Here is a 12,858-nt window from a genome sequence, read left to right as displayed (position 1 = left end):
ATTGAGGACCCACAATTGAGGAGTATCGAGGACCCACAATTGAGAAGTATTGAGGACCCACAATTGAGGAGTATCGAGGACCCACAATTGAGGAGTATCGAGGACCCACAATTGAGAAGTATTGAGGACCCACAATTGAGAAGTATTGAGGACCCACAATTGAGGAGTATCGAGGACCCACAATTGATGAGTATCGAGGACCCACAATTCAAAAACGTTATGCCAAATAAGGATAAGGTAATCTATGCCTGGGATAAGAAACTCCTTAGTTCGAAAAATTCATATCTTTGTGAACAAGAAATTTATAAAAATGTTAATATAATTTATATTCATGTCAACACCGAAGTAATTACTACTGGGCTGGTGATGTCATCGGGGACAAAACGTCCACTAGCGAACCACACACTTTCTCCATAAAAAAATTAGTGGATATAAAGCAGTTTGACAAACACTTAATTTGATCATTGAAACGCTCAATGTATGCTTATAAATAGAACGCAATTAAAATGTTCAGGTGATTTTACAGAGTTATCTCCCCGTTGTGTTATGTACCACATAAATCGAGGAAAAAATGAGAGATTTGTGGCCTTGACGATAGCATATATTCGTAGTCATTGTTGACACTATAAATATCCTAAATGAGAAATTAAGCTATGATTGCAATTGCAATGCTTTCAATTACAATCATAAAACGTAAACTTAAACGAAACCCTTGGTTCATGAAGCTTCTTTGTGGGCATCACATTAAGGTAAAATGAAAATAAAAACTTTGGAAATTTTAAGACAACTAATCCATAAACGAGAGCTGCTGGAATAATTTCACACACAAAAACAGCTAGAATTGTGTCTTTTTCAAATAGGTATTTACATTCTTAACGTAAAGGATGAATCAACAGCGGTCTGACAATAAAGATCTTTACTTCATGGTTTTTATAGCCATTTTAATAAACCAACTTATGATACTTTTTATATATGAATTAAAGCATCATCGAGAAAATGTCATATGCTACGAACCCTTTACCTGTAAATGATGTGGATAAAGCTGTATCTGAGGTTTCTTAAACTTTTTCTGTTGTTGTTGTATATTCTGTTGTCGTTTTCTTTTCCGTTGCCACACATACAACACAATCACTAACAACAACAGAGCCACAATCATCATACGGTGGCACACTCAAAACAGTATTGTCTTCATTTACTTTATAAAAAATAGAGAGATAAGACGCATTTATATAAAAAAATAATTACATTTTTTTCAAACTTGTTCTGATTTAAACCAGTATACAATTGTTATCCTTAATATTATATAATAATACTACATACGGTTTACAGTTGTTTGTAATGGTTAACCTTTGCATATTCAAAATTCATTCAATAATTTATTGGACTTCAGTATAACAGATTTATAGTCGTTTATTTATTTATTTATCTTTCTTTGTTTACTTTCTAAACAAATATAAAAAATAGAAATACTAATCTTACATTCAAAGTTCCTCTTCATATAAAGATGTTCACCGGGAGCAAAGATCTGGTAATTATTTGTAAAGTAAGGTCCGTCAAACATGTCATACATCACACCCTTAGATTTAGAAGATTGAAATGAAAAAGCCCAGCAGAATAGAATACCATTGCAATGATCTATGCATTATTCTACTGCTCCATGAGTCTCTATTCCAGTCAATCCAGTAGATGCCCTTGTATCATCTTCGATTTCATGATAAAATTCAGACTTAAAAATAGCTGGAAGGAAAAACGACATTAGTGAATACTGAATTAATATTTTATTTAGATATTACGAAAATATATAAAAAGCAAATATATCTCAAGACACATAAAACAAATTTAAACCGGTAATTAGTATAATGAAAAAGTAAAATGCACAGTTAAAGTTAGATGACAAACAAAAAAACACATGAAAAATCCAAGCTCTTATAAGATATTAGAAAATGAGATATGAGTACCAATGACACAGCTCAATGACAACTCTTAAACATGAATGTCACGCTTTTGAAAGACTTAAACTTTATTCAAATATAGGAATAAAAAAGATGATTTTATTACCAATAACATGAGACCAAATAACGTTCGGGCCATATCATATGGATAGAAATAAAGATTACAGAAGAGATACGTAATCGCAAAGTAAACGGTACTATCATTTGTCTGTTTGTCTTTTCTTCTTATTTTTTGGTTAGTCATAGCGATGTTAGTTTACTTTCAATCGTTTTACTCTGGGTTTTTATCGCTACCCTTTTCCTACTTGTTCTTTTTTTTCTTTTCATTTTTTGCATTCCAGGTTAAAAATTATGACTCAATAGATGAATCATCATACATGAGACGTGTTTAGTCTGTTCATAAACTAATGTTTGAGTATAATGTAAACAATAAATAATAATATTCTGAAGCTCCACAATAGTACTTCTTAACAAAAACACGACAGGTGCCCCATGTAGAGTAGAATCTGTTCACCATTTTGGAGCAGCTGAGATCATCAATAGTTTTTGATGGGGTTCGTGTTGAGCAGTTTTTAACTTTCAATGTTGTGTAGTGTTTATAATACTGTTTTAATGTTAGTCTTTTTTTTATAGACGAGTTGGTATGATTGCTAATGAGATAATTCTCCACAAAAGACCAAAATGACACAGAAATTAATACCTGTAGGTCCTTCTGGTATTTTCGCCACTTTTTAATCACTAAATTGTGTCAAAATATGTGTGTAGCCTTTCTGTAGTTAGATAAAAGGACACTCCAGGAGGGCCTCAAATCTAAAGGTCGACCGTACTTAGTTAGAATATATTCAATCAATAATTACAGCTTATTCAAATAATTTTGTACTGACTGTCATACGCAAATGTGAATTATATACTAGTATTTGATTTAACTTCCTTCATGATAATATATGTCGAACAAGTATTTGTACATTTTTGTACAGACAAATGCATTATATTCTAATCTTTTAGATTTATATATAAACTACCGTTGTCGGAGAGGTTAACTTTGAAATAAATTATAATAGATCTAAGAAGATTAGGTATGAGTGCCGATGAGACAACTCTTCATCCAAGTTCCAATTTGTACAAGAAATCCATTAATGGGGACAGTACGGTCTTTTTTTAACATATATAAATAGTTGATCTCGCATGCATCACATATAAGTGTTTTTGTGTCTGTTCCACATTCAGCTAAAAGCCAATGTATGTCATCGTCTTCTACCTCCACATAAGCACAGAAATTGTCATTCCCAATATTTTAATCCGGGTGACCAGTTTGAAAACGAATCTGATAAAACGCAGTCATTTGTCCATTCACGGTTAGTTGGTTGATTTGGATCTGGAACATGAAGTCCTATCCAAAAGTATCCTTCAAAGTTAGAAGTATTGTCTTTCCTAAAGCAAATACATTAAAAACAAATCAAACTGATGACACAATAGAACTTAGGTACATTTGTACTAAACTAAGACAGACTAAAACATGTCCATGGATTACAGGGATAGATGACAAATAGTACATAGTATTCAAATAAGTCTGATATAAATATTTGTCCTAGAGCATCACTGAAGATATATGTGTTATCGAAAATCGCATAGAGTCCAGAACATTTGGTATTGTTACTGTTTAACGACAATTTTACGTAATGTTGGGGATAACTAATTTCCTTATCCATATGAAATGACGATAAGCTGTTTTTTTTACCTTAGGTAATAATCTGCCTAAAAAAAAACAATATATAGTAAGGTTTATCATGTTTATTTAGCATTTAATATGAAAAACAAAATAAACTCGAATCCGACATGCAACTTTATATCTTCTAGCTGAAATGACTTTCTTATTAATAGTTATCAAAAGTACCAGGATTATAATTTTATACGCCAGACGCGCGTTTCGTCTACATAAGACTCATCAGTGACGCTCAGATCAAAATAGTTAAAAAGCCAAACAATTACAAAGTTGAAGAGCATAGAGGACCCAACATTCCAAAAAGTTGTGCCAAATACGGCTAAGGTAATTTACTCCTGGGGTACGAAAATCCTTAGTTTTTCGAAAAAATCAAAGTTTTATAAACAGAAAATTTATAATATGATCATATAATTGATATTCATGACAACACCGAAGTGCTGACTACTGGGCTGGTGATACCCTCGGGGACGAAACGTCCACCAGTAGTGGCATCGACCATTATTAAAACATCAAATTAACACGATAAAGAAAGCTTTTAGATTTTGTTGGATAAACTAAAAGTAAAGCCAGTTAAGTCAAGGAATCATTGTTTAGCATAAAGAAAATACATTTCTTCATTAGCAGAGAGTTCAAAAAAAATTAGTAAATTTCAATACGGCAATATCTGTTATCCGTACCAGAAGATAAGTACTGACTATTTGGATTGTTAAACACTCGAGGACTTATAATCAACCGCCCATAGGTATTGGCCTAGTGGCATTAGTAGAACTAACCACACCAAATTTGCATTTTGACAACACATATCTCTTCAATAAGTATTCATGCTTTGATATAGGAAAATCCAATTCGTAATTAATACGTTAAAACGCTGATTAAACTATATTTACATGTCCAGTAAAGCTTCGTGTAGAAGTTGCTGAGCACTTCGCTTGTTCATCAATTGTCACTAAATGTTGTCCTATACTTTTACAATATTGGTTAGCTTCATTCCAGGTCAATGGTTCGGTATATAATGTTGTAGATGCTAAAACAAGGACAGAATATTCTGTAAAAAGAGAAAACATGTAAAAGGAAAATGATTTTTTTTTACACTCTTGAATATAGTTTTATTTCCTATAAAACTGATACAATGTGATAAATAATTTATCATACTTATAGCTTCATTGACGGACGTTTTTATTTTAACGCATAGCACTGTTTTGCACTTAAAATTGTTTAAAGTGGTATACTTTTTTCAACAAATTTTAGATAAATTATAACTACAGCATTTACGAGATAATTAGAATGATAAACCAAAACATTCCTAACCATTGACTTTTAACGATATCCATTTTAATTGTATAGCCATATACAATTGCCCCTAATCCTTTAGTTCAGAAACAGGCCGGCGAATTGCTTATGTGTAATCGTGTTCTAACATTCTACATTTTAAAATAAGCGTTAGAATAAAGATAATATTTGAAAATAAAACATGCATATTTTGTTTTTAGATAAAGCAAGAAATCTTACATTATCAACAAATGTTAAAAACATTCTAGGTCGAGTTGTCGTTCGTAGTAATATAGTTTGTTCCATACCATTGTTTGTTTCTGGTACATGACACTATTCAGTACATATTTGTTAAATTGAATAGATATTACTGTTTTGAATTATATAAGTTGTTTGAAAATATACTGTTGATTGAAAGCAGTAAATGGCGCTATTCTGCCTAAGCTAAAACTGTATATGGTTGTTAACAACATCCACTAAATAAATGTAATGTTTGTGGCTTTACGTGCAGTCCAACCATGGGAAGCTGCGCTGTGCCGGCTGCGTTCTTATTTGAGTCATTCAATGCTATATTTCTCTACTTTTGGTCTACATAATAAAAATTGTACTTATTGAAAAATATATATATTGTTTTCATTTATTTTCTTTAGTTGGCGCTATTACATTAGGCATCCATCGTATTTTTATTTATCAGTTGTCAAATTAGACCAATCTGTGATCTGTATCCCCTGCATAATTATTGATCCTTTTCTACCTCAGGCATAGATTACCTTAGCTAGGAATTTTGGTCCTCAATGCTCTTCAACTTTGTACTTTATTTGGCCTTTTTAACTTTTTTGAATTCGGGCGTCACTGATGAGTCTTTTTGAAGACGAAACGCGTCTGGCGTATATACACAATTAAGTCTTGGTTTTTATGATGAATTTATTGAATAACCCACATTTAGATGAAAAGGCTACCTAATAAGGGGATGTCAGAAACAAAAGGGGTTGTTGTCTGTAAAACTTTCGAAGGGAGGACTTCAACTTTACCACTTGGAAAACCCTTGGTCAAATAGCTATTTTTTAGGCAGCAAACCTCCATCAAATGTGAGTAGCTCTTGTATGTCGTATAAACGGTGGGGTATTTATTCCATATACAGCCGCTGCTGAAATATTACTACACGTGCATTGAAATAGAAAGTTCATAATTTGAAAGCTAAAATCAACCGTTGTCCTTCACTGATAGTTGATCACGATATCACTTGTATCTGTTGCTTTTCACATATATCGTTCAAATGCATTGTCTTGTTTGTATAATACACATAGAAAAACATCTTACATTGTAGTCCACCTTTTCGTTAACATTTTGCAAAAAGAAAAAATTCATAACCTGATAAAACGTAACAAATCTTGTATAATTAAAATTAATCGAGTATATATCATGTATGTATGCTCTAGTCTGTGCAAATTGATATCATTCTTATCAACTGTTATAGGTTGTGCCCAATTTTGAAGACTGGAGTTAAAACTTGATTGTATTTAGATTGTGTCAAAAACATTTACAACAAAAAAAGAGACATTGCGAGATAGAATGTTTCCCTCGTCGATTCCCAGTGCATATTTTGAAAAATATATGTCTGCTTAAAAATATATTTAGAAATTACTTTTATTTTATCAAATATATAACACTGAAAAGCTGTTTAAAAATAGTTATTTGTGAAATACAAAAATCGTGTGATCAATATGATTTTAAAGTACTCGTAAAGACGAGAAAATGCGAAAACATGAACCAAATTAGTAATTCTCCTGTAGAAATACTTCATGACACCATTCGAGTTCACTTTCTTTTTAGGAAGTCTCTCTGTCGAGGTAAACTATTGACATTTTTACTTTTGTAACTAACTATTTGAGGAAACAAAACGAAAGACAGTCATTTTTTAAGTTGAAACCCATTCGGCATATTATGACAAATACTTTGCATGCTCATAGATCTCTAATTGAACTTAAAAATATCGTTTTTTTGTTTGAACTTTCCATTGAAATTCAGTCATTTGATTTTGATGAAAAATGTATAAATATTGTACGCCCTTTTTAAGATATTGCGAGTCCTTGTTTTATTGTTTAAAAAAATAAAATAACCTAACATTTTTTCGGGTTGATTACTGATATCCATTATGTAATCAAGATGCTCTGAAAGATTCCCTGAAAGCTTCATTGAAATCCTTACACTTTTTAAGAAGTTACGGATACAAAATCAACTACTAACGATGAGACACCAGATATTTCAGTAAGCGTAGTGCGGATGTGAAATATCCTTCGTCTCTTTACCTACAATATTGTTTTAATATAGATCATATTTCGTCATTATATTGATTATTTAACTATACTTACCTCTTTCGACGGAAATAACCTCCTTTTCTTCAATTCCATTATTCATATCTTCAATTCTGCATTTGCTTATCTTCACTGTCAATTTAAACTTAAAACGTGTAAATTGCTAATATTGTTTTCGTTATTTAGCAATGAAAAATGAACAGCATGCATCATATCTGTTTGTTCAACTCAACGCACACTTGACATAATTTTACCACACTTGCGTCGTTTGCATTTAAATGTCATAACAAATCATTATTTACATCCGTGAATGTACATGTTAGTGAAATACATGTGCAGTGCACCCACTGGAAAATAAACAGAGCTAGGAAGTTTGTTAAAATTTGTTGTTTTCATTAATATAAAATAACTTTGATGAATATTTCTTGTGGTGTTAAAATCATAATTGGGAGTTGTATCCTGTAGATGTACATTGTAATGTCATCATAAGGAGAACATTTTCTTTGTATCTGAATAAACTTTAAAAATAATATTGGTATCATGTTGTCCGCTTTTTATCTTCTTATAGTTGATAAGTTTTCTTCGGTTTGAGTTTGTTACCCGGGGCCTGTTTCTCGAAACTGTCTTAGGATTTGAAAAACAGGAATTTATAAACTTTTAGTGTTTAAGAATGTATTGAATTCATCAGTAGTATATAACTACAAGATTACAATTTTAAATACTATAAGTATTTTTATAAAGAAAACAAACACTATTTATTTAATTTGATGTACAATCAAACTTTATTAAACAAAAGCACAAAATGAAAAACACAAAAATGTAACGTGGTATATTATATTTAAAAAAATGTTTGTAAACAGCAGTAACAGTGAAAACTAATAAAAGACAATCGCAAACAATCTGCATATATATTTGAGTGAGTTTAGTTCTTATGGTCACGGTTTTACCTTTACTGAGTTCAAAGACAAATATCTTGCATCTTTTATTAAAAGTAAGGAATACATCAGGGTTTCCTCTGGGTTTATTATTGTTTTCGCAACCTCTTTCGCCAAAACAATATAAATACATTTGGTGTTTTTACTGTCTTCTGATTGGTTAAAATTATTAGTTTTATTTTCAATGTTGTCAATTTTGATGGCAACACGCCCACTCTGACGTTGTGTATTCATACGCCAACATGTGTGTACGTTGTTATTGTTAATATAAACAATATTAAAAGTTCTTTGAGCCTTATTTTTGTTAGAAATTTATTTATAATGAATGGCAATAATATATTTTGATTTTATTGAACGCCTTCGCGGATTATTCAATGTGAAGAGTCAAAAAATAGTTTTATGGTTCAATTATTTCAAAATAGATAATAGCCATTCATTAAATATTTTTCGCCACTTTATTATTTTTCTTAAGTAACATTAATATATATTCTTTTAAAATTTTCCTTTTTTCCAGCCCCCCCCCCCCCTTTCCCTCCTAAATAAGAAGGTTTTTTTTACAATAAAACAAAACATGTTATCACTTGAAATTGATCCCTCGTGTAATACATTGAAAGATTACTCTCATGCCAACCTTTTGAATAGATTTCTTCATAACTACAGTTTTCTTTTCTATACCATCGTAAATAAATAAAACAATGCTTGGAAGACGTGTGTCAATGAAACGACTTTAAAGTACCCACTCAAATCAATTATTTATATAAAAAAAAAATGATAAAGTTTTAAATCAGAGACCTTTCTTGCTTTTGAAAAGTTTTCGTCATAAAAACAGTTATCTTTTCTGGACTATCATTAAAAGACTTTAAAGAAAGACAGTGACTTATTACGGACGCCATTTAACCATGTCATTTTGTCATATAATACAATCAACACCTTTATTACCTTAAATGTGGATAGCTATAAATGCAACTATATCTGATTATTGATTTTCTGTAAAAATCTTAACGAGTTCATGGTGAATTCCGAGTATTGTCTGATCGGGTAAAGACCGAGAAACCCGAAAAAGTAAATAAACAAGATGGCTGAAAATAAATCGTTATATATATTTCGTTCGCCAAATTCTTTCGCCAATGACGAATTTTAATCGCCACATTTATTATTTTTTCGCAAATTGTGAAAATGGCGACCGCCAGCGGAAACCCTGGAAAACATGAATTATATCACTACAGATCATATGCGCTTGGGTAATGGTCTCCAATTTTCTAAACTTTTTCAAGGAAGTATTATTTAATATTCAAACCTTTATGGGTTTTATATATATGCAATGCCCTCTATTCCTATTTTCCACGTGGAAAATATGAACAGAGAGGTGTTTTCATATACTACTGTTTTATCTTTTGGATAAGAGCAAGAGCCATTAGATAAGTGAAAATAGATAAATTGGGATCAATATATACGAAGCAATCGTATTTATTTACAAATATACCATCATAAAATATATTATTAAGTTAGGATCATCCTGGGGTCATATTTAGGTGACCTTAAGTGAGGACAACTCCTACGACTTTCCCTTAGTTATGGTGTGTTTGTTAAAGTCACTTAGGACTAAGATACGTCCTAAGATGATCTTAGGACATGTCCTAGTCCTTAGAGCGCTTCGATAAAAAGCCCCCCCTGATTATTCATTTTCCCTTAATCCATTTATGATTGTTGAACAGCGGTATACTACTGGTATCCTACTTGATAAGACTTTTTTTTGCAAATTTAGTAAAATTCTCATAACTAGATTTCATTGTCATTTTTTAAATGACGAAAAAGTAAGTTATAATTAATACACGAGATTAGTAAATATTTTCTCAATTTGATTCTAGAATACATTTGTTTTAGTATAAGAAAACATATATACTGGCATGGACATTAACAATATAAATCCATAAAGATAGTATAAGCATTACAATCATATCGTATGCATATATTTACGTGTAAGGCAAAAAAAAATATGAATAACCATGAGTGTTTGTTGTTGACAACCAGAGACCTTGACCTCAATTTCTAGTGATGATAACTATTTGATACTTGAGAGTCAAACCCTGACACATTTAAAAGATCTGGAAAGGAAATGGACGGTTATGGCATGTTTTTGTTTATCCTATACATCAAATGACAGCTTTTTCATGCATATTCAAGACTAGAACCATAGTACTTCGGTGTTGACATAAATATCAATTATATGATCATTTTTATAGATTTACTGTTTGCAAAAGTATCAGTTATTCTAAATACTAAGGATTTTTTTTATCCCAGACATAGATAACCCTAGCCGTTTGTAGCACAATGTTTTTGGAATTTTGGATCATCAATGCTCTTCTACGTTGTACTTGGTTGGCTATCTTATTATTTTGATCGAAGCGTCACTGATGAATCTTATGAACGACGAAACGCAAGACTGGCGTATTAAATTATAAGCCTTTTACCTTTGAAAACTATTAGCATTTCATAATGTACTATTGTATTGTTTATTTGTGTATTTCTCTATTCTGAATTTTCTTGCATTTATTTGTGCTGTAGTCCTGTCGTGTAATGTTGTCATTTTAGTTTCATATTTAACATTGCCATAAAAGTGAAAGGTTTGGCTAGCCACAAAATCAGGTTCAACCCACCATTTTTTCTAACAATGTCCTGTACCAAGTCAGGAAAATGACAGTTGTTATCTTATAATTCGTTTCTGTTTTTGTTGCATTGTCGTTTATGTTTGTTGCACTTAAGTGTTTCTGTTGTTTCGTTGTTTCCCTCTTATAGTTGAAGTGTTACCCTCGGTTTTAGTTTGTAACCCGGATTTGTTGTCTCTCAATCGATTTATAACTTTCGAACAGCGGTATACTACTGTTGTCTTTATTTGTTACAAGGTTTACATTGTCCGTTTATAAAACAAGAAACTATATCTATCTTGTTTATTTCAAGAAAATGATTAATTATAAGATTTTCAAAGTTGATTGATTGGCTTAAATAATAGATAATTCAAATGTCACTCTCAACTCGATTCTTTGGAACACACGTTTCATATTTTATCTATCTTTATCTTCTCTTTTTCTATTGTTAAACAAAAAGGCGAGGGAAGCTACGCCCTTGACAACGATTTTGTATGTCATCCGGTATTCATTTTTTGATTGTAGCAAACGTGAGCAGGAGAGTAAACAACTTTTCCTCCACTTCTTCCATACGTTGTTTTATTCTGTGCATTTTTTTTTACATTTTTCTTATTGATTTGTAGTTGGTATTCATTTGACATATTATCTTTCCGAGATCAGTTAAACACCATTATCATTTTTTTTTTAAATTTTGTACAATCAATATAATAAAAGCTACTTATGACACCAGAAGTCGTATTATTTTTACATCTGATGTGGTCAATTATCAACCTCATTGTGTAGCAAAAGTATGAAGAAACCATATATTTTTGGACTCAGTTGTTTATGGGTTCATTTGGTTTCATGGGTACAATTTTTGTAGATTTTTTGGGTATAGGTGAATCACGAATAAGAATAATTAACGAATTGCAAATTTCTACACACTTGTATGTGGACTCTGGCAAAACCAAGAAACAAAAGAATCCACTGAAATAGATATTTTTCTTCATTCCTGGACAATTGGTATCCACGAAAAAAGATTATGAATCCACAGTATTGAAAAACTATTATTGAGACCGGAAAGATGTATTCCATAAGTATTATCCAATAATCTCCTTATTTTAAAGGTAAATATATACATCTATACATATATATTAGCCCCGCCACATTATGTATGTATGTGTCTGTCCCAAGTCAGGAGCCTGTATGTTCAATGGTTGTCGTTTGTTTATGTGTTACATATTTGTTTTTCGTTCTTTTTTTCATAAATAAGGCCGTTTGTTTTCTCAATTGAAATGTTTTACATTGTCTTATCGTAGCCTATTATAGCTGACTATGCAGTATGGGCTTTGCTCATTGTTGAAGGCCGTACGCTGACCTATAGTTGTTAATGTCTGTGTCATTTTGGTCTTTTGTGGATAGTTGTCTCATTGGCAATCATACCACATCTTCTTTTTTACATTAACATTTATATACCAGATGACAGGTAAAGCTGACAGTTTCTTTTCTGAACATTCGTTCTATGGTATAATTTTGGATTGGATTTCATGTTCATAACAGCTTAGAGGACAATATTGAATGGCGTACTGACGTGATATGTATTATAGATACAATGAATAAGCGTTTCTTGTTTACAAAAAAAAAAGCATGAGCGAGGAGGGCAAAAGGTTTGTTTTGCATGGATCAACGCTTGTCTACTGTGTCTCTAACCTAATCTATTGCGTTGAAATCTTTTCAAAATTTCAACCTTTTTCTAAATAAAAGGTATTGTAAGTGAGTTTAAATAACTATGTAATCATGTTCAACGAGGCATTAATAAATCAAAGTTCACTATTAATTGGTTAGAGAAATACAAATATAACATAGCATAACATGTCTGTCTTTGAATGATTATGCATCTGAATAATATCCGTAATTAACAAAATAAGACATATTCGAACTTATTTCTAAGTATATATAATAAGAATGTTGCCAAAATTTCTAGCAAGAAACCTAGCTATGTGCCTAGAATTAGCTAGGTTTCTTGCTAGAAATTTCGGC

General features: G+C 31.3%; 1 long non-coding RNA gene across 2 annotated transcripts; it reads right to left on the bottom strand.

Annotated features, from left to right (window-relative positions):
• Positions 1 to 998: 998 nt before the first annotated feature.
• LOC134710208 (uncharacterized) lies at positions 999 to 7,992 on the bottom strand. 2 transcript variants are annotated; one of them, XR_010106106.1, is made up of 4 exons: positions 7,317 to 7,992; positions 4,563 to 4,720; positions 1,480 to 1,737; positions 999 to 1,195 (listed from the first exon to the last, which is right to left on the bottom strand). It is a non-coding gene; the product is annotated as an uncharacterized LOC134710208 (long non-coding RNA). The 2 variants fall into 2 exon arrangements; XR_010106105.1 differs by lacking the exons at positions 999 to 1,195; positions 1,480 to 1,737 and adding an exon at positions 2,654 to 3,383 and having other exon boundaries at positions 7,317 to 7,933.
• Positions 7,993 to 12,858: the final 4,866 nt, after the last annotated feature.

This window comes from Mytilus trossulus, chromosome 3, assembly GCF_036588685.1.
Source record: "Mytilus trossulus isolate FHL-02 chromosome 3, PNRI_Mtr1.1.1.hap1, whole genome shotgun sequence".
NCBI lineage: Eukaryota > Metazoa > Mollusca > Bivalvia > Mytilida > Mytilidae > Mytilus > Mytilus trossulus.
This window is presented reverse-complemented; position numbering and strand designations above follow the sequence as displayed.